Below are 23,200 nucleotides of genomic sequence, written 5' to 3' on the forward strand. Positions count from 1 at the left end.
TTCTTCCTCTGCCTGCTGCTACCCCTGCTTGTGCACTCTCACACTCTTGCTGAGAAATAAATAAATAAATAAATGAAATCTTTAAAAAACCCAAAGTCTTAAGCACGTGTAACTTACGTCTGAACTGACTCTATTACCCCTCTTAGAGCACAAAATGAGAATCTCAGAATCCTTTAATGCTAAGTACCTTCAGTTGTTCTAACAATGTGCATTATCATGTCATTCCAACTTGTCACTAACATCTCTCGAAATGGCTTTTTCGTGTGTTTTACAGCTAATGGTGATTCAGATTTCCCGACATGTTGGCTAACTACTTACCCACCGGGCTCTTTGTTTCCCATTCACTCCTGCATGTCTGACTCCCGGTGCTGAAATAATCCTTCAGTTGTCCTTCCAGTAGCTGTTGTGGAGGAACCATTTCTCCATCCTTATGTCAAAAAATGTTTCTCTAGCACCTTAAATCCTGGGCATAATCCACAGGTACGAAATTCTGGTGTACAGTCCATTTCTTCATTGCAACCAGAATGGCGAGATGTGTGAGACTTTGTGGATGGAATAAGGTGGTGTCTGGGCCCAGCTTGCTTCCCAGAGCAGAAAGCCGGGACCTAGCTTCCTGGTTTTCAGCCATCCTCCCTAACTGATGTCTGGGAACTCAGAAGCATTCGGGCCCCAGCTGGTCTTCTGGGGACCCCCGGGATCCTGAAATCATGCTGTCACACCTGGGATATCGCCCCGCTTCACCGCTTGAACACTTTTAAGCCAGGAATGTCCCCCACAGGGGTAGATCCCTAAGTCTTTCAATCATGCCCCTGGTTGTCCATAGAAACTTTGCAGTAGGCTCCTTCAGGCTCCCCTCAGCTGTATCCATTGCTGTATCATACTCACAACTGGTTCCCATCCAGGCCCCTCGGGCTCTGAAGCTGCTGCAGGCACCACAGTGGGAGCTAGAGGTAGCTCTTGAGGTGGTTCAGCATCTTCTTCTGAGGTTGGGGCTGTCGGTCCAAGAAGAGAAAGTATGAACCCAATGATTGACTTTTCATGTCCCTCCTAAATCAAGGAAAATTTCCCCACCATTCAATGTTCTCTGAGTCCAGGAAGCAATCCCTAGAGGGTCTCCCCTGATAGCAGGTCATGGGCACAGGGATCTGAGGCTACTCCTTACTCCCGGCACACCAGATGACAGAGGCTAGCTCAGGACGGCCTCCACTGTTCCCTGCACAGGTCTATATCAGCCACCCCCTGTCCTCCTCAGATCAGCATCTCTCTGGTTCTCCTCCCTCTACCCCTCCCCCTGCTTGTGCTATTTTCCCTCTAATAAAGAAATAAAATCCTAAAATAATACATGAAAGATTGAGCATCAAAGTGAACCTTGAGACCTTCAAGACCTGGCCGGAAACACCCTCCTGTGTGTATTTCCTTGTCATCTTTCCTCTTGTGCTGATGGCATCAGAGGTGCATGTCATCCCAAGGAGGGAGAAGGCCGATGGTGGAGAGACTCTGGGCTCCTGAAGAACACAGAAAGGATTTCAGTCTCCAATCTGAAGATCCACTCAGCACTGTCAAGGCGGGACCTCTGTGGTGACAGGCTACCAAAACCTGGGGAGTTACATGGTCATTCAGCGTAATGTAATATAGCTCCGTACAGCATGTTGAAATGACCAAGTTCACTTGAATAGTGATCAGCCTAAAACCTTTAAAGAGGACCAAAGAGGCACCTGGCTTCCTCAGGCACTAGGATCCTCGATCACAGGGCTATGAGTTTGAGGCCCACAACAGGCACAGTTAACTTAAAAAATAAAACAAAAGGCTTACACAGGACTAAAATCAGTGAGGCTCAAACAACGGAGCTGGTCTGTGCTGGGACAGATCCTGTCTCCCGCTCATTCAGCCACTGGGCACTGCGCACTCAGATGGTGCCAGGGGTTATCAGCCCAGAGAGTTCTCCTCGTGAGAGCTCAGGGTCTAGAGCAGAAGATGGACAAACGAGAAACCAAAATGTGAACGGGAAAAGCGATGGCTCCAAGGCAAAAGAGCAAGGGACATAACTAAGGCCCGAACTCCACCCGGTGAGGGGTATGACAAGGCTGTGCTGAGATGACACGGAGAATTCCTGCGGGAGGAAAAGAAGGAGACAGCCCTGCACAAATGCGAGTGCATTCCACCTGGCGGAGGGCACCATGGAGCAGAGGACTGGAGGTTAGAAAGGGGGCCAGGGTGGCCAGAGAAGATGAGGAAGGACCAGAGTGGGAGGGGAGGAGGGCCAGGGCCCGGGAAGTTGGTCAGTATCAGTGCCCTTCTCCCAGGGCTGTGTGACCGCACTTCCCCACAGTCAGTGGCTGAACCAACAAATGCTGCCTCGTGGTCTCAGGGGATCAGGAATCCAGCAGTGCTCTGCTGGGGGCTCCTGCCAGAGTCTCTCCTTAAACTGGGCTGCTGACAACACCAAGGGAGGACCTGCTTCACCGAGAACCTGAGAACACTCAGGGGCATGGGCCAGATACAGCCCATCTCAAAGACCTGACTTCTGTCTGCTGTGGGCCCACAGGCCTGGGCCACGGGCATATGTCTGGGTCATGGTTCAACCAAGGAGCTTGTGCTCCAGTATGAAGATTGGAGAGAGAACATGGATCCGAGTCAACATGGGGCTGGGCAATGAGTTTTCGAACGAAATCTCAGAAGGGCCTTTGGGTCACGTGGCCACGTTCTGTGACATGAAAGTGAATCACCAAGTCCGGACCACACTCTGGGGAAGGGTCACACAAACATGTTTACAGAGGAGTTGGGGAACCAATGGAGCCCCCGAAGGGAGACTGTGAAGATCCCTGAAGGGTCCGGGCCTTGCCCAGAATCAGACTGGTAGGGATGCTTAGCAGGCTTGAACCCAGCTCTTTGAGTGTCCTCAAAGTTGGGGTCCTGGATGCAACGTAGCCATTCACTGGGGGCTCTGGAAAAGATTTTCTGCAAGGAAGTGGCTGTTGGCCTGGAAATGTTATCGGGCTGAGGTTGATCATTGGTCTCCTAGATAGGAGACATATGCCCAGGTTCTTGTCTTAGGAGGATCCCGGGTCATGGCGACCCACTGGATGGACCCCTATCTGCATCACACCCTTTGGAAAGGAGAAAATGGCCTGCATCCTGGGACAGGCGGTCTCTAGGCGTAAGGGTATATTCTGACCATCAAGGGCCAATACTCCAGTCCCTTCTTTAGGGTTGCATTGAAAATGCAAAGCCTAAGACCTTGGGAAGCTATTACCCAGCCCTCTGTAAGTGGGGCTGTCCTCTTCTGGGACTCCAGAATGTGAGCACCGATGAACACATGTGTGCACACAGGAGCTTGTGTGCTGGTGCACGCAAACACACACACCCCAGGAGGGACTGTGGGGTGGGATCTGATTAGTAGCAGATTCCAAGAAGTTGACAGGAGGGAGGAAATTGGGTGGGATGTATTTCCTACCTGTGACAGCACTCCTCTAACATCATAGCTATTATCCAACCTATGCCTGTGGATATCTGTAAGAAAGACATGCTGGAATCATCCATATGTGGCAAGAAGACCATGCCTGTCTGCCACAATGGCTTATATAGGGTGTTAACCAGGTAAGAATAGAGACTTGTGTCTGAAACCAGGTGTGTTTGCAAGCTGAGGCGCTGGCTGCTCCCAGACCTTCCCTGGGGGCCTGTGGAGAGGGCTGTGTTGGGGTTCCTGTGTACAGATAAGATGTGTCCTTGCACGCAGAAGGGAGATGAGGAGATGGCAGACAGGAGCACTGTTCGTGTAGGGGTCCAACCAGGAGTGGGCCCCGATAGGGCATCTCAGGAAGTGATGTCACTGCCTGGCTCACAAAGGCCTTCAGAACTTGGAACCCCTGCAACCAGGCAGCCAGTCTAGTCCAGTAGCAGGGTTACTGGACTCAGGACCTTGACACAGAAAGATGTTTTCCTGTTGTGTACCTAGTTTCCGGGGCTCTGGGTACCAGAACCCCCAGGAAAATGACTTGTTCTCATGCTGCAGACATTGGCTAAAACCAACCCCCCAATGCCGCAGGACCTTTCGAGGGAGACGCCATAAGGTACTTACTACTGAGGAGACTAGGCGATGCCCACCCCTCTGAACCATCCTAGGGAAGCCCCATCCCTTCCTCTGGAGTTTGAGGGGAGGAGGGATATGTGGGGGTTCCTGCCCATGGGCTGGAGGAGGGTGAGCACAGTGGATACCCTGGTGATCCCTTCTTGTTCACACCAATGTCAGCGTGAGCAGGGTGCACAGGGGATTCCTGAGGTGACTCTGAGCTGTGCCAGAGCACATCCAAGGCCCTGAAGCTGGGCCACGTTTCTCTCCTTGGGGGAGGGCTCTGCCACCTGGGCTGTGGTGTGTCTGGAATGGAGCGCCCGGGGTCTGAAGACTAACAAAAGCCTCCAGACAGGGCTCTAAGTTCTCCTGCCTGCCTGCCGGGCACTGTCTTGACAGAACGCTCCAGAGGACATGGTGCAGGAGGTGACCGAGGAGATTGCCTGCTCTCCTTCCTCCAAGGACAAGAAGCCGCACAGGGCCAACAGAGTCTGGCGCTGGCTCAGGGTGAGTGCAGGTGCTGGGGAGACCCGACCCCTGGGGCGCCCATGCAGCACCAAGGGCCCCACTTCCTAGAAGCCAGCCTGGCCTCCTAGAGTCCTGTACTCCCGTGAATCTGCATCCCATCTCTTCCCCAAACTGGCCTCATGGTCCTGCCCACGCCTTGGACAGAAGCACTGCCATTGTCCACATACTTATAGGAGTATCATTAAAGAGACTTTAGACCAGGTCTCATCCCGTTGATTTAGACTCCTTTTGCCCATGCCAAGGCATTTTCGTAACTCGTGCTCCCAGATGCCCCCACTGCCCCAACAGTCCTTCCTCAGCTTCTGCAAGTCTTGCAAATCATTATTAGCAAGAGTGAATTGGGAGACTTTGATCCAAATGGACATGGGGCCCATGGTACTCTGTCTCTTGCTCTGCGCTTTGGTATTGATGGAACACATTGTTGGGACCCCTCCCCCGCAAGGAATAGGAACAGGGGCCTCACTGCACTGCACTGCACGGCAGTCTGGAAGGCCAGTCATTGATCACAGCCATGGAGCCCTTTACTGAGGCAGGACTGGATGTAATCCCCTTCCCTGGCCAAGGCACAGTGCTGCATCCTACAGCCTCTGTGCCTTCTTATCCTAAGCCCTCTTGCCTTAAACATCTCTGTGTTCTCGTCTCAAAAATGGGTAATGGGGCGCCTGGGTGGCTCAGTGGGTTAAGCCGCTGCCTTCTGCTCAGGTCATGATCTCAGAGTCCTGGGATCGAGTCCCGCATCGGGCTCTCTGCTCAGCAGGGAGCCTGCTTCCTCCTCCTCTCTCTCTCTGCCTACTTGTAATCTCTCTCTGTCAAATAAATAAATAAAATCTTTAAAAAAAATGGGATATGTTGGGTGCCGGGGTCGCTCAGGGGTTTCAGCCTCTGCCTGCAGCTCAGGTCATGGGTCCTGGGTCTCACAGTCCTGGGATCGAGGCCCACGTCAGGGGCGTGGGGTCCTCTGCTCAGCGGGGAGCCTGCTTCCCCCTTTATGTCTGGCTGCCTCTCTGCCTACTTGTGACCTCTCTCTCTATCAAATAAATAAATAACAAGTCTTTCAAAAAAATAAAAAGAATGGGCTATGTTATCAGAAGTCACAGGATCCATGCCACTCATGCAGGGACATGCTATCCATACTCTGCTCACAAAGGGACCTGAGAAACAAGCAAGTTCAGACATCATTTCTTTCAATTCTTTGTATGGATACCAAGAACATTTTCTCTTTGCCTTAGAGGCTTCTTAACTGATTGGCTGATGGATGGATTTGAGAGAGAGACAGGGGGAGAGTGGGGAGAAGTATAGGGAGAGACAGAATCCTCAAGCAGACACTGTCCTATGGACACAGCCCTACGAGGAGCACAGCCTCAGGACACAGAGACCATGACCTGAAGCAAAACCAAGAACCTTAGGCTGAGCCCAATGAGACACTGACTCACCCGATTCTTTTCCGGACTCTGGGCTCTCTTGTCCCACCTCTTGCAGAAGTCCCTGAGATCTGGGGGCTCATTCTGCCCTCCAAGCCCCAACCCTCCTGGTGGCCACAGCACTGACTCATGTCTCCTCTGATTCACCTCAGGGGAAAAATCGTTCAACCAGGAAGAGGAGGAAGACCTCGGTGCTGATGGCCAAGCGGTCTGACAAGCTGCAGGCCGCAGTAGATCACCTGGTGCCTGCCGTCATCAGACAAGATCTACACTGTGTCCACATCTTTCTGGACACATACCGTCACTTGGCCACCACCCAGGAGGTGCTGGACCTCCTCTTTGCAAGGTGAGCACCCTCCCCTGCCCCTAACTGCTCTGTGGGATTTGGCCAATTCCTGTTGTGAGACTCTGGCAGGTCCCCAAGCTTCCCCAAGCTTCCCTTGCTCCTAACTGGGGCAGAGGCATTATAGGGAATCAGTGGCGTCTTGTAGGGAAAGGAGCCTGCGCCAGTGGAAAATTCTGCTAGAGGGCCTGTGGGCATGCTCTTTGCTCATTCCTGTGCCCCTCATGATGAAGCCTCTGCCTCATCCCTGAAGCTCACTATGATCTTGAGCTGGGCTCGTTTGCCACTGAAAGGGAGATCTGAGATTCCTTCTGGGGCCTGTGTCTGGCTGAATCCAGAGCAAGCATCCCTGGGGGTGAGCAGGGGCCAGGCCCACTCAGATATCAGTGATGGGCTGGTTGGGGCCCTTTCATTCAGCAAGCATTCAGGAAGCCCCAGTAGGTGGAGGCGATTATCTAGGAGCTGAATGGGATCCCTGCACAGAACAGAGAGCACCCCAGGGCTGCAGGCTAGTCGAGGGTCAGGCGGTGAAAGCCAACATCCACAGATATCTCATGCGATGCCCCCTGGCCTCCTCTAGATTCGGATGTGTTTATTCCAGCTATGATGAGGTCGGCGGACCCCAGGAGCAGCGCAACATGTGAGTAAGCCTTGGCTGCTTTAGGAGGGCCTTCCCTGTCCACCAGGGTAGTGAGGGTCCTGTGAGTTCGAGGGGCTGCCGGACCTTCAGACTCACCTCGTTATTCTTGCTTTATGGTCAATGTCTGAGAGCTTCTACTGGAAACTGGGAAGGTGCCCTGGGGGGCTGGGGTAGGTGTGTGAGCACTGTGGGAGAGCAGAGGGGGATGGAGGACAGCTTCAACCCCTGAGAGGGTCATGCTCCATCCCTGACCCCTCCCAGCCCTCTCTCTGCCCCAATTCTGGGACCCAGAGCACAGGATTTAGGAACCATCACACAGCAGTCTGTTGGCACCTGCACGCTGGGTGCTCAGAGGGGGCTCAGGGAGAGTGGTGACCCAGTAGAGCCCAGGGAGCAGCAGGCATCCCACACCCTGTGGGAGGTGAGTGTCAGTGGAAACAGACCCACTCTCATGGCACCTAGTGAACGGGCAGAGGAGGTAACGGTGGAGGTATGGGGAGGGTCCTGGGAAGGCCTGGCTAGACACAGAGTCCCTTTGTTCCCTCCTCGGTTGGATCTTCACGGAGCAGAGGCGAGTGCAGTGAGGGTAATTAAGAGGCCAGACACCACCCCTCCCCGGGCACATGCAGTTGAATTCAAGTGGCTCGTGGGCAAGGAGACAGACTGAGGAGTGTGTCCAGCTCCCCTAAGAAGTCCAGAAATGCTCCCCCCATTGACCAAGGACTCCCACTCCTAGCGGCTTTTGGCCAGCCTGCCGTTTGGAAGAAGGCCTTTCTCGGGCAGGACTGCCAGGTTGCAGGTGGACAAGGAGTCCGACTGGTCTCGGACAGGAGCTGACAGCCCAGAGGCCCAGGTTCCCACATACGTTCCCTAGGATTTTGGTTTGGATGCGTGCCCTGTCCTCTGACTTCTCTGCCTCCATGTCTGTCCCCAGGGCCGTCTATGCCATCCTTAACACCTGGGTGGAAAAGTATCCAGGGGATTTCGTGCAGCCTCCAGAGTTTTCCAGCTTGCATACGCTGCTGGCCTACCTGCAGGTCAATGTGCCGGGCTCGGACCTGCAGCGCTGTGCCCAGCTTCTGCTTCCAGAAAGGCAATGCGCTCCCAGAAAGACCACGGAACCAGAGGCTGGGGGTGAGGAGGACTGGGGGTGACTGGTGTGGGCCTGAGGCAGAGGCAGGGTGGGCCACCCTGAGGAAGCCTCTGTAGATTGTAATTGGGCCGAAGAGAGTGAGTCGTCTCAGATCCCTGTCCCCATGGGCTTCCGTCGGGGACACCTTCCGGGGGCTGGGGCTTGAACGCAGGCCACGCTGAGTGGTGGGGAAAGGGAAAGGCAAAAGGGAAGTCAACCAAGCTGATGATGCTTTCTCTTCTCGGAGCTACAGCACCGGCCCCAGAGCAAGATCAGGATGTGTCTCGGGAAGTTGTTCCAGCAGCCACTCTGGCACCTGCTGCACCTCTGGGGCCTGAGCTGGCCCCCGCCATCCCTGCTATGGCTCCTCACTATGGGTTAGGAAGACAAGTGAACCCCCCTGACCCATTGGGGCCAGGGCAGATGGTCGTCAGGGCCCTCGTTCACTTCTCTGCCACGGAAGAGCCACCTGACCTTTTGACTTTCCTGGATGACCAGCAGGGTCCTGCCACCGAGCTGCCGCCCCTTGCCTCCGTGGAGCAAGCAGGCTCGGCCCCCGAGCTGCCGCCCCCTGCCTCCGTGGAGCAAGCAGGCGCGGCCCCAGAGCAGCAGCTTGTGCTGGCTGCAGCTCCAGAGCATGACTCCCCCTCCCCCATCATTTCCTTCTTTATAGTATTTGTGTTCTGTGTTCACCTCTATAATTACTTCATAGATTTAATTTATTAAATAAAGTAGAATTTGAGTTTATATAACATTTTACTCACATCCTTTGCAGTGGGATATGGAGGTCTCATTAGGTCCATTCCGAGTGTTGCACAACCATGTCCTTCTACGACATTTCCGTCACAGAGACATCCGCGCTCCTCATCGCTCACTGCTCTGTCCCTCCCCCAGTCCCTGCAACCACTGCTCTTCTCTCTATCTTGGCCACTTCACCTCAATTGGATTTTCCTCTGCCTGGAAAACTACAATATGGCCTTCTGTGTGTGTCTGCAGAACATAAGAGTGATTCCCCTCTTTTTAAACTTTTGTAGAGACGATAGAGGTATTTTCGTTTTTCTGAATCTTCTGCCAAAACAAACAATGAAACAGCACAACACAAAACAAATGACTCTTTTGTCTGGTACACCGCCAGCTAACTGCAGAGAAAGACCCTCCCTTTTGAGAAAGAGCAGAGCTGCTACCCTGTGTGGTGTGCAACGTGCTGGAAAGAGCCGCCGGTACCCACAGAGCAGTGGCCCTCCCAATACCTGGTTGTGTATACTGGTCTGCACACAACACACAACCCCCAGGAGTCCACAGAATAGTGACCTTGGACTGATAGACACCCTTTCGATACAGGCAGACCCCCTAAATAGATTTCATTATCCCGTGTACTGTTCATCTGAAATATCATTGTTCTTTGTGTTTCACCTGAAAATGCTCCGCCCTGGGGACAGACATGGAGGCAGAGAAGTCAGCGGACAGGGTATGCATCCAAACCAAAATCCCAAGGAACCCATGTGGGAACCTGGGTCCTGGGCTGCCAGCTCCTGTCCGAGACCAGTCAGACTCCTTGTCCACCTGCGAACTGGCAGTCCTGCCCGACATAGGCCTGCTCCCACACGGCAGGCTGGCCAAAAGCCGCTAGGAGTGGGAATCCTTGATCAATGGGGTGAGCATTTCTGGACTTCTTAGGGGAGCTGGACACCCGGAACACCAGGTAACAAGAACTAAAGGAGCGCCAGCACGGCCTGGCCGCCAGCAGTGGTGTGCACACGCTCGGCTCCTGCGCCGCTGAGGAGACCACTTCTCCCCCAATGGGACCGGGACTTTCTGACATGCTGGGTTTCAAGTGACACGTCAGTGTATCAGGCTGAGTACTCAAAAGGATAAATGAGTTCCCTCTGCTGGCTGAGCCCTCACCATTAGGTAGAACGGCCATGGTTTCATAGCAACCATTCCAATCTATGCCTACAGGGCCCTGAGATACGAATTCTGTTACTGTTTCAGGCCTTTTTGGTCTTTTTCACTACCACAAGGACAAGTCAGTAAGTTAGATGATAGACAATGAATTCCATTCATCCTGGATTTTTCTGCTATTCTTTACGTGAAAGTACTTTTAAAATATATATATATCACATAGCACTATACAAATGCTAGTTATTACAAATTACATCCAAATGAAGCTAGATGTCTAAGAAACTGGCATTCTTATTGTTTATTTTTATTTAAAAAAATCAGTCATTTTCCTACTTGGCTCAGAATGAGAAAGTTTCATCATAGTTCAGTTTTAGCATTCCTCTAAAGTGATCTAGAAACAAAGACAGTAATACACATTCTTCCAACTTCAATACCGAAGTATATACAACACTCACCAGGAGCTGAAACACTTTCATGAGCAGACAATGACCAACTACAGAATGTCCTGGTGGGTTACAGTCCCGAAGGTGGTGAGAAGACCTACTCTCGGACACCCGTGGTTTGGCGGAAAGAGTCTCTCAAGTCCAATGAAAACTGAGTTCTGACATCTTGCCTTTTTAGACAGAGTTAACAAGATTAAGAAAGGGGTTTTAGAAAAGCTTTTCAAAACGCCCCACACGTTGACCTGTTTTCTCTGGTGAAAAATGCACACGAAGTCTAAGCATGTACACGTGTGGTAAATGACAGCTTTTCTAAAGCAAGAGCATGAACATCCAAATCTCATGGCTGGCCCACTTGAGAACCTTCTTAATAGTCATGGACAGAATGGCTTTATTCATTTTTATAAACAGATACACCAAGTCTTTTTAGCTTAGTTTTTACTATTAAATTTACCTTTAATAAGGTAAAGGGTTTATATTTTAAGAATGTTTTAATTTTTTAAGAATTACAAAAAATATTTTTTACAAACTCATGGCCCGGAGAACAAGACCTGAGCTGAGATCCAGAGTTGGATGCTTAACCGACTGAGCCACCTAGAGTCCCCTTAAATTTATCTTTTAAAATATAATAACCTAAGGAAAAAAATACCCTTTTCTTCTATAACTTGATATGCCATTGCCACTTTCATCTCTGACCAGGACCTTCCCCCTCACACCCTGAACAAATGAATTTACTGTGTTCCATACTGAGAAATGTTGTCACTACGAAACTGCTGAAACACTGTCACTACCTTGGAAGCCCAAGCCACATGACCCACGACGGGGACCAGCTGGAGTCCTACTCATTCTCACTGAAGGTGCCTGGCTGCTCTTCAGTAGCCTGGGCTGCCTCCTCGACAGTCTGGACTTCAAGTGCTTTCAGGACAATAACAGGGGACGCAGCGCTGGCTTTTAGCATAGCCATGGCCTCACTGTGACTTTAATTGTTCAAATCAATGCCATTGATATTCAGCAATATATCACCTGTCCAAAGGAATAAACAAGAAAATGAGATGAGCTACCAAGTCATTATCTTCCCTATGCATCCTGTTATTTGTAATTTTTTCACATCTCTGTCATTCTTACGATATCGAGGGAAAAATCCAATTCATGGAAAACATTCCAAAACAACTCAAAACTTTAAGATATTTTCATCATATATAGGAAAGATTGTGGCTTCAGGCACTGTGATGTGACTGGAAGTCCAAGTCATTAGACCTCGTTTTGCTAATGTGCAGGACCCGGGCATGTTCATTTTTCTTCTTTGGGCTTCAGTGATTTCTATGGTTCTTTCCTGCTCAAAAATTATTTGATCTTTTGCTCTTAGAAATGAATTTTTAACATATCCTGTTTTAGAGTTACACAGTTTTATAGATATAGTCCTACAGAGTTTGCTCAGTGTGAATGTATCAGAATAATTAAAGAGAAGACATCCTTGGGTCTACACAAAGAAATGAAACTTGTGATTTGAGCATCCTTTGCTTAAGGATGAAAAAAAAGTGTTTGTTGCCCTGCCAAGTAATATAATAAAAAAAAAAAGGGCCACGAGGATTATATAAAAGGTTAGGAAGGAAAAGATGAGTGTTCTATTTTTTAGAGGTTTTTTTCCAACATAAAATAATGCAATGATCTAAATAAACATTAGAAAATAAGGGAAAGGGCACCTGGGTGGCTCAGTGGGTTAAAGCCTCTGCCTGCAGCTCAGGTCATGATCCCAGGTCCTAGGATCGAGCCCGCATCGGGCTCTGCTCAGCCGGAAGCCTGCTTCCCCCCACCCATCCCCCGACTGCCTCTCTGCCTACTTGTAATCTCTGTCTGTCAGATAAATTAATAAATTCTTAAAAAAAAAAAGAATGAAAACATCATCAAACTGCAGCAATTTTCCTTCCCATTAGGCGTTTTTCTAACCTTAGAGAGAGGTTTTACACTTATATATGGAAGGGACACTTTAGAAGATTTTTAAAAAATCATATTTAATAGAAAATTTGGGGAATATTTGTTACTTTTTTCAAACATGAGTGGCATGCAGGGAGAAGATGGGAGGAGTTTCACTGTTCCCAGCCCTCCCTATCTTACCTCTCTTGATGCGTCCATCACGAGCCAGACAGCCATGAGCTGGCACACTGGTTACAAGGATGGGCAGTTCACCACTCTTGCTTCCTCTGCCCCCTGCCACTGTCATTCCCAGGGACTCAGGTGGTTCCTTCTTTACAATAATGTGTTTTTCTTGGCATGTAACACACTGGGTAAGATCCTAACACAGGAGAAGAAAATTCATTGCAAAATAAATAATACATAGCTGAAGTAAAGTAAAGAAACTGAAGGAAAAAATGATAAAGTCACAGTTAAAATCAGTTACTGTAGAAATAATACACAGTTCCTCATGGTACAAACATGACACCGAACACTGGGGATCACAATGTCAGACTTTGGACGGCTGTATTTTCATATGACTATGTATGGAACAGAAAAAACTCAGGACTATTGACATATGGAAGTCAAAATAGGGCCAATTCTACAAAGGTAAATAATGCACTAGAGTTTTAAGATTCTGAAGACAAGCTAATTAATTTTATTTCTCTCTCTCTCCTCTATTCTTTGAGAGAAATGGTGACAGAATAGTACAAAAGTAAAGTGTGGATTTTGTTAACTGCCAGAAAAAAGGTATAGATCTATCTTCTGTTTCTTACTCATGAGAATGCTCGGTCATGAAATGGGTGCAAACTCATCTTCACAACCTTCACGGAAAGCTATAAGGATATGAAATAACTGAATTTTTGAAAAAGTTAAGGAAGAGAACAATTTTCCAACAAACTGTGTTCTCAGGAAAAAGCAATTTTTACCGATATTGTTTCTACTTATGGGGACACTCCTAGAAGAAAAGGAAAATTTAAAACATCACCTTTTTTTAAATTAGAATGCTATAAAAAACAATGTGTACCTATGCAATATTAATATTAAAATAGCAATAGTAACTAACATTTATTGAAGATTTACTATGTGTAAAGCAAATGGCTTCACATGTATTATTTCATTTTCATGGTTTCATTACATTTCATTACAATGGTCCGGAGTGTAAATCCTATGGTTGGCCCCATTTTATAAACAAGGGAATAGCCTTATTAGAAAGGTCATGTAGGGGCGCCTGGGTGGCTCAGTGGGGTAAGCCGCAGCCTTCGGCTCAGGTCATGATCTCAAGAGTCCTGGGATTGAGCCCCACATCGGGCTCTCTGCTCAGCGGGGGGCCTGCTTCCTCCTCTCTCTCTGCCTGCCTCTCTGCCTACTTGTGATATCTGTCTGTCAAATAAATAAATAAAATTAAAAAAAAAAAAAAGAAAGTTCATGTAATTTGCTCCAAATTATATAGCTACGCATGATCACACTGGGATTTGAAGTGATTCAAGTTTAAAAAAAATACACATACACACACATAATGTATATACATAAACATGTATTCATATGTAGTTGTGTATGTTCATACAGCATGATGCTATATGCATCCACACTACAAGGGTGCTATCCCATTAAGTGTAATAATGGAAGCTCCTATCTCAAAAGGTTCCTTAACGCATATACTGTAACAGCATTGTAGATAACAAGAAAACTACTACCACGACTAACAATATCAACAGTAGAACTAGATGAATTCTTTTGCTAGAACTGTAACATTTCCTTTAGTGACACTGCTTCAGAGCAGACAGGTACGACGTGTCAGTCAAGCCCTGCACCAGCAGGGGTGTCTGCTCTTCTCTGCTCCTGAAACCAACACTCTGAAATTTTCTTGAGGGCACTACTTAAATAGCCTAGAGTTCCTAGAATTTTGACCTCATAGAAAACCTGTAAAGGTCTACAGGTGGTAACGTAGCATATGACATCTATGTTGCATCCTTCCAAACTGGGCAAGACCCACGGTATTATGAAGACAATCCAGGTAAACTAAGCTGGGAGCACATTGACTTCAACGTTCGTGTCTGTCAGGTATCGAGTCAATAAGAGGTGGTTGTTTTATTCCTCCATATGGCTGAGATGTATGCATTTTAGCCAAACTTCACAGATTACTCTTGGTATACTTCATGGAAACTTCTAAGGGTTTAACACTTTATGAATGTTTCCAAGCAGGGGCCACACAGGGGCTTAGTAATAATGTATGCTTTAATTTTAACAATGATTATCCTCTGAACAGGTTGTTTTGATGAATTTGTATTTGTTTTCCCTAGGAGACCTTTATTTTTTTAAAGTAGGATTTGACATCACAAATGCTGTATGTTAATGGTAAATTGCTAAATTAATGCTTAAAATTACATTTCATGTGGCTGTTCTAACAAGCAGGTTTACAGAGCACCTAGAGTAAGAATTCAGCATTGCTATTTAAAACACCACCACTTAAAATTAAGGAAGAGGAACTAGTAAAAAGAAAAATATATGTGCCCAAAACAAACAAAAGGACATAAATTGTCCTCTATATGAACGCTGAAACGGTTAAGTAGTTCTTAAAACAGTCTTAAATTTGTAGCATAGTCTTTGAGCACCCATATTTCCACTTTCTGTAGAATTCATGGATTCAGTTACCAACTTTTGCCTTAATTAGGATTCTTTAGGAATATGTATATATATGTAACTTGTAAAGCAAGGACCAGTGATATGAACAACTCCTATTCAAATTCCTTTTCGAAACAATAACTGCTTTTCGTAGTCATCATTGTGAAAGCAAAATTATAGGTTCCCTTCACACATTTCGTTTTCTGTTCAAAAATAAGATGAAGTTTGTGCTTATAATTTCTTATAGTTTTAGCTGTACAAAGACCAGTGACAAGTGTATACTTCAGCTCAGAAAACCAGATAAACCTGATGGGCCAAAAATACTTGTGCCTTTAAATGATGCTTTCTTGGGCTCCTGTGACCTTACAGAGTTATTCTCTCAAATTGTACTTACATTAAGAAGCCACTTTAAGCTAAACATGTATTTCTCAAGTCATTCTCCTTAAGTAAAATTAAATTGCTTTGCTAAAAAAATACTTATTTACTGGTCTACTTAAAAACTATAGGAAGTAAAAACAAACAAACAAACCAAAAAACTATAGGAAGTTTCCGATGTGTGATTTTCACACAGTTGGTAAATAGCATCGTTGTAAAAATTCTGGCCTACTAGAAGTTGAGTTCAAATGAAAGATCACATGAAGTAAATAATACTGAGAACACAGTAAAGTGCCACTGTTTTTTGACTTCTACTAATTGCTGCATCCAAAGTGAGAAAGCATCAGAATTTTTGGCACAGATAAATGACCTAGGAATATATTATAAAAGCACTGAAATATGAAAGATGCAGCAAAAAGCTCAACATACGGGAATTTAAAATGATCTAGCGTAGTATTCCTATGAACTGGAACATAAAAAGAAATGCGTTATGTGTTTTGCATGTACCTATCAGAAAGTATGATTTATGCTTCATATTCACATAGGGAATTCTGTTGTTGTAGGCAACCTGCCCAACCGCTAAGTATGGACTTGTTGGTCATTGTCTTTTTTTCAGTTACATAACCTCCTGTTACAACTGAATGAGCAAACCAAGATAAATCCCACTTTCAAGCAGGACCAAACAAAGAAGTCTTTCTAGAAGATCAAACACTTCTCATCAATCTGGCAGAGGGACCTTCTTACTAAGAAACCACCCCTACTGGCTGAGGAACAGACTATACAGGGACTCTCAAAGTAGCCAAACACATATTCCACACCCCCAAACACCTGAGTTCACCTTTTCCAACAGAGGAACAGCCCTCATTTAAATCTTACCAGTTTGTCACAAGGATTCCCTGAGGGCAGATGAATGAAAACATGCAAACTCAAGGCCTCACCTTTTGTGAGCTGGGACTGTTGTGGTACAGTGGCTGTGCATGCTGCTGGCTGCTACTCTGAGCTCCTGCGTCCTGGACAGGGTTACCAGGCTGAGATTTCCCCGGCCTAGCAATTGTTAAATCCACCCTCTCACCACTAGCCTGGAGAAAACACACATATATAACCACCAGTCATTAATGATGCTTCTCACTTAAAAGAATTATAGGGAGGGTCATTTTCAATGCACTTATCATCGCTGTATCAGAGCCTCACCTGAGTGGGGACTGAAGGCCCCTGCTGGGGGTGGGGCAGATGAGGGAGTTCATTTCAGGAGCTAATACTTTAAAACTTCTGCAGGTAAAAGAGCCACACACAGACCTCTTGGGTAAGCCTTCCCTAACCCTGGAAATACCAAGGACATAACCAAAGCAAAGCCTGGGTTCTGATCTCCCCATGATTTCTTAAAGGGTAATTGTCTTTTTATACTTCCCTCCCCTGCAAAACTGGCCTTGGCACTGAGAGAAAGAGAGCAAAGAAGATAAAAGGACGAACGGATTCAAAACTGGATTACAATCCTTTGTGATTTCTGAAATAAATTCCAAGATGGCTACTTTGAGAGTGATAATCAATGAAACTACATGTAGCTCTGTTTCCACATACTACAGCTTCGAATCGAAAATAGGGATCAGCTTAAACAGTCCTGAAAAGAATGATAACAAAGGTCCTGTAAAATAGGATTAGTATTTATATACATTACAAATTGTGTGCGTATATATGTCATATGAGCACTCACACATAAATGTAATTTTAGAGGTGATGACAACCACGTTTTTAGAGGTCCATTATCTGTATTTATAGATCTAGATCTGAAACACAGATTCACATTTATTATACTTTTTAAAGCTATTTTATCTTTGCATTTAACGTACAGGCCTGGTCTACTTGATGCTGATTCTTGGTCAAGACTACAACTTTCCAAGTTTACTATCATTTCTATGGGAAAATTTGACAGCCTGCTTTCAAGAAGCTGTGGTGGAAAGTAGAACCCTCCCCCATGACTGCAGTCACTAATGTTAAGAAAGCACTCCAGTTTCAGTTCTCAAGTTGGAAAAGGAGTGAAAACCATAATTTAAAAAAAAATGATTTTATTTATTTATTTGACAGTGAAAGCGAGAGAGCAAGGTGGAGGGGCAAAGGGAGAGGGAGAAGCCGACTCCTCGCAGAGCAGAGAGCCCGATGTAGCATCTGAGCCGAAGGCAGATGCTGAACCACTCAGCCACCCAAGTGCCTGAGTGATAACCAATTTTAAGGCCCTATTAAAGTCACTTACTTATTCAAGTATTTCATTAAACTAGTTTCAGACAATTCTTCAAATAACTGAAAGAATAACACTTCTCATGTGGCCAGAGCCTGGGGATTTGATCTAACAGGTAAATGCCAAAGTAGAACGCTTATAATCCAGATATTTGAGATTCTGACACTTCCGAGTAGTAGATCACACGGTGTGAGGGATGAGAGGCCCCTCTGTGATCTCATTTCAATATTAAGAATTGTTTGCTTTACTGCCTAACCCTCACCACTACCAAATACTCTATAACCAGTAACTTAGCTTTATGGGAAGACCCCTGCTCATGCAAACCTATTAACAAACAAATCCCTGATCTTTTTTGATTTCTTAAAAGACAAAATTCTGGGTGTGTGATGGAAGTGGACATATAAGCTTTAAACGATGGGCCAACATTTGGCTTTAGGCCAACTGCCTATCTAACACTTCAGGGTTTCAAGCACAACAAAAGAATTCTGGTAAAGTCAAGATTTTTAAAATTGCAGGATGCCTAAACGACAATACCTGCATTTCATAAAATAGTGGCATGCCCTATTGCTGGGAGTATATATTGGTACGATCTTTCTAGAGGGAAGTTTAGCAAAATGTCTTAAACTTGAAAACAAAACATTAAAGTCTGTTGACAGGGGAGTGTTTACGTAAGTTTTAGCACAACACGTCTACTATACAGCTATATCATGTGCATCTATTTTCAGGGTAAGAAGTCCACACCGTACAGCTGACATAAAGAAAGGGTGGCAAACTCAGAATTTGCAAGCTGAGTGCATGTCTCAGTACCTACGTAAATAGGTACCTATTTATTTGTAGGCATATACAGAAAAATGTTTGTAACGATGTTCTTCAAAACTTTAATGTCACTATCTTATGGACTTTAGGCTGACAGTGATTTTGACTTCCTTCTTCATTTTCTGTATTTTGCCTTCCTTAGTCTCCTTTTCAGACATGGAATACATGTTGTTCTCAGAATCCAAAACATTAAGATGTTTTTCACAAAGAAACAACTTGAGCAATATATTATATTTGGTATCATATATAAGTATCTGTATCCAATTTTTTTAAACCTCAAGTCTGGAACAAGAGACCAATGCCTGAATCTCCCTCCTAATGCAAGATGCCTACCGGGTGTGTGTGTGCCCATAGTTATAATGAACCAAACATTTGTGAAAAGGAATAACTTAACTGGGATTTAAATTTGGGTTTTCTTACACAGTGGCTTAAATCTTCATTATTAATTCTGTTTACTATACACATTTCTCAGTGACTATCAACCTACTTTAATTCCTGATGCTCGATTATGTTACTGCTTGGTTTCCTCTATGTCAGAGTGTTTTCTTGTGCTTACTTAAAACAAAACAAAACAAAACAAAATAAAACACCATACACATCTTTGTTTCACCCCTATCACTGTAGGAGATACCCATATCATTAAATGCTCTGGAAGGTTATAGAACTGGAAGGTCTCCTCTAAATGGTTTTCTACTTTTTCTTTCTTATTTTTAAGAAAAAATTTTAAAGTTGTTTCCTTTTTTTAAACATTTTATTTATTTATTTATTTATTTGACAGAGAGAAAGAAAAGGAAGACAAGCAGAGAGAGTGGGAGAGGGAGAAGCAGATTCCCGGCTGAGCAGAGAGCCCCGATGTGAGACTAGATGCCAGGACGCTGGGATCATGCCTGAGCCGAAGGCAGATGCTTAATGACTGAGTCACCCAGGTGCCCCTCTACTTCACCTATTTTAATGCTCTTATTGAAAAAATTTTTTTCTCTAATAAAAACCATCTTTACTTCACAGGGATACTGTAAGAACACAAGTTATGATGTGTTTGAAATGATCTGAGTGCTTTATAAAAAGGGCACTACAGAGATAATGAGTTCTTCTCAATAAAAATTGATTTTCCCCACTTGTATGGAGGTGAAGTGGAGAGTCTGTGTCAGTTAGGCCAAGTGCAATGAAGGAGGGGTTTTGGGCCCAAGTGTCGAACTGGAAATCACAAACTACAAGAGGCAGAATACGGATGGGCGAGAAAACCAAAGCCAGGAACCCCCAGTGGAAAGGTCAATCCTTGCTGCTCTTGGAGCCTAGTTTGTCTGTCTTCAAGAGAAATGATCAGACATTTCTAAATGTCTGGACATTTTAGTCCAGAAGAACTAAAAATCCTAGAGGTTCTAAGTTTTGTTTTAATGAAGAAGACAGCTATTCCCAACAGGATATCATAACCAAATCCATTCTTTTATTGACTCAGCAAGTATGTCCTGGGTATCAACTCCAGGCACAGCTCTGTGAGAAGCCTGTCCCACAGTAAGTACTAATGGCGGCTGCCATCCCCAAAGGAAGACACTGCATTTGAATAACTCTCTGTGACCAATTATGCATTCAGTGGTGAAGAGAAGGAATGTCTTCAGCACTTAGTGTGAGAAGAGGTCTGAATGGGTGAAAATGGCAGGGCAGGGCTTTCTGGATGAAGGTGGGGAAGCTGTAGCACAATGGGGACAGGCTAGAACGTGGAGGGAAGCAAGGAGACTGCTATGTCTGGCTTTTCTGCTACATTATACATTCTATGAGGGCAGGGCTTGCTTTTTGCTCTTAATTATACCCTCAGCTCTGACCACCATGCCTATGATGTTTCAGTAATACACCGATGGCTACAGCTGAAAGAAAAAGCAAGGGTGAAGGCTGAGGGGACAGGTTGTGTAAGACATCAAAGAGGACCTGGACTATTAGATTAATCAGTATGGACTTGATTCTCTGGTCCAATCTATCCAGGGAAAGCAGAGTCACAGGTGAATTAACCGGACAATGTCATACCGGAGTTCAGAGCAGAGTAGGGAAGCAGGGGTTTTGATTCTCCTGGGTTAGACATGAAGCAGTGAGGGCACAGACCAGAGAGATGGCAGGGAAAAGAGAAGGGGTGAATACCAACTGACTGTGCGGAAGGACCCAGCAGTGAAATCGAGGAGGCAAGAGTCCTTGAGCTTGGTTTCCTGGAAGATATCTTTTCTCATTCATGCCTATTTCTGCTCTCCTAAATATCCATTCTTTTAGCTTCAAGTACCACTTACACTAGTATGGGTCATATATCCAGGTCAATTTTCACATACACCTAAAATTCACACGAACAGTGGAATTCTGGCCATCTCACGCTCATCAGTATGCCCTCTAACACAATATCATCTTGCCCGAAGCTAGTTCATTTGTTGGAGTAGCTATTTCTCTTTAAAGAGAAGAGGGAGAGGGTAGCACCAAGGATTAGTGCAGAGTCAGGCTGTTTGTGGACAAGAGTGCATTTGAGAGCCAAAAAGAGGTGGTCATGATTTCTGAATTCTAAAATTCAATGCTGTAACCCATAGAGCTGTCAGGAAAACTAAACTGGACTAATATAAATTGCTTAAAATACTGCCTCATAAATAATCAGAACTCAAAACAAACTAGTGACTACTAGTATCATAGCAACTTAAAAGTACTCAAGCTAGGGCTCCTGGGTGTCAGTTGGTCAAGCGACTGCCTTTGGCTCAGATCATGATCCTGAAACCCAAGACTGAGTCCTGCAACTCACTCCCTGCTCAGCAAGGGGTCAGCTTCTCCCTTTGACCCTCCCCCATCTCATGCTCTCTTTCTCTCTCTCTTAAATAAATAAAATCTTTTTTTAAAAAGCACACATGCTATACAGTTTTCTTACAGTACATCTATATCAAGTCTTATAACCTATAAGACTTAAATAAAATGAAACAAAATCCTACAATAAAATTACTTTAAGTTAGTTTATCTGAGCAGTTTCTGTTTTCAACTTATCAATACTGAGGGTGTTCCTCTGTAATCCACTGGCAGTCAGTGACAGAAGGTGTTTCAGAGTTTTAATATCTTCTTGTACTTTAAGCATGGCTTTTGAAGACATTCTACTAATTTCTTCTTGTACCTGTTTCTGTTCCTTCACAAATTTCCTAAAAAGATACATAAAACTGAATTCCAAAAAAATACACCTTTTTCCTAAAGGAAAAAAGTATATTTACTATAGGCTGGTCAGAGTCCTAGTGTTTTTTAAAAAGGAAATATTAAAAATTCATCCACAGTTCACATGCTTTTCTCAGATTGACAATAAAAGAATTTTAATTCCCATTATTCTGCTTTGTTTATAAAAATATTAAAATTTTTACCAACAGAGATGTTCCCCTTAAAATAGATTCTAACATTCTTCAACATGATATATCTAATTACATTTGACACACTTACTGGAGGTTTTCAACATCCTGGCAGATGACAGGAGGGAGATTTGCATCCTTCAGTGCTTTACTATCCCTGAGAAAAACGCCACAGATAGATTAAAGCCATTGAGGTTCTAAAAAGCTGACAGCTGAGTTCCACTACGGAAGTGTTAAAGGGGAGGAGGTAAAACAAATATTCCCCATTTATAGCTCTTATGGTTGATTTCAAATCTCTTTATAAAAAAATGTTGTTTCCGGACCTTTACAATAGTTTTAACAATTCATCTGACGGGGAGATTTCTCTTCTAAAAGGACTGGCACCTATCAGAAGTACACATAAATGCATCTGACCAAATGTTTAAGAAAAAAATTAGAAAATACAAGAGATTAAATATTGAACTAAGTTCCCCTGGCTCAAAAACTATGACTGACCTTTTATTTCTTTCAAAAATATTAAAGCATTCATTAAAGAAAGTCTACAAACTTCTCATAATGAGATTCTCATTATATTTTACTTCATTTTTAGAATTTCAATTTATTCTTCAACAAAATAAAACCTAGGGATAGACTAAGGGAATCATAAATATTTAGTGAGAATAGGAAGAGGTGAAATGTGGCATGGTGTAATGGAATTATGAGTTAAAATTCAGTCACAGATCTGCTACTACTTCCTTGATAGAACCTGAAGCAAACCTCAGTCTCCTACAGCTTTCTCATTTATGAAATAGGGCTAAAGTATACAGAAGATATTTTGGAGGCATGAACTTGATCATTTATTTACACATGTTTTATCTAATGTAATACAAATTAGGTGAGAAAATGTAAGTGCTAGTAAAAATAGTGATCTTCAAACCTATCTGATGTATATAGATAGAGGCTTTTCTCCCTCTTCATCATCAGAAAATAAATGGGACTGGTATAGTAGTTTATATAGAAAAGGTATATATACCTAAAACTGAGCATAAAGTATCCAGAAAGCATTGGTTATAAACTTTCCTAATGATTAAAAATTAAAGATCTGACCTTCCAAAATCTTTCCAGAGCATATGTTTATTATTTTACTTTAGACAAAAACTGATTCAAAGAATTTTTCTTCTAAATGTCTATATAGTTTTAGTTCCGATGAGACCACCTGCCTATAAATTAACAAATAAAATTCTTCAAATAAAATACTTTAAAAGTTAAATTGTAAACTTACTCTGGTCTTGTTCCTGTTTTATCACCTAGAAAATTCAAGAAGCTTTATGTAAAAACAGGTCATTTAACAATGTATTCCAAATTCAAGTTTTAATTTAACACAAACTTAGGTA

At 44.6% G+C, this 23,200-nt stretch overlaps 1 protein-coding gene across 7 annotated transcripts in view; it reads right to left on the minus strand.

Moving 5' to 3' along the window:
* The window catches only part of LOC131813468 (ral guanine nucleotide dissociation stimulator-like), a 166,874-nt gene that overhangs the window by 26,406 nt on the left and 117,268 nt on the right, over positions 1-23,200 (minus strand). For 2 of the 7 annotated variants that reach the window (XM_059143747.1, XM_059143746.1), the window contains exons 1-2: positions 1,343-1,505; positions 319-992 (exon numbers count right to left, since the gene is read on the minus strand). The exons of 2 other annotated variants lie outside the window; for them this stretch is intronic. The gene's annotated coding sequence lies outside the window, so the exon portion shown is untranslated. Of the gene's footprint in view, positions 1-318; positions 993-1,342; positions 1,506-23,200 lie in introns of those variants that run through there. 3 more of the 7 variants (XM_059143744.1, XM_059143743.1, XM_059143745.1) reach the window with 2 other exon arrangements.

Source organism: Mustela lutreola, chromosome 13 (genome assembly GCF_030435805.1).
Source record: "Mustela lutreola isolate mMusLut2 chromosome 13, mMusLut2.pri, whole genome shotgun sequence".
NCBI lineage: Eukaryota > Metazoa > Chordata > Mammalia > Carnivora > Mustelidae > Mustela > Mustela lutreola.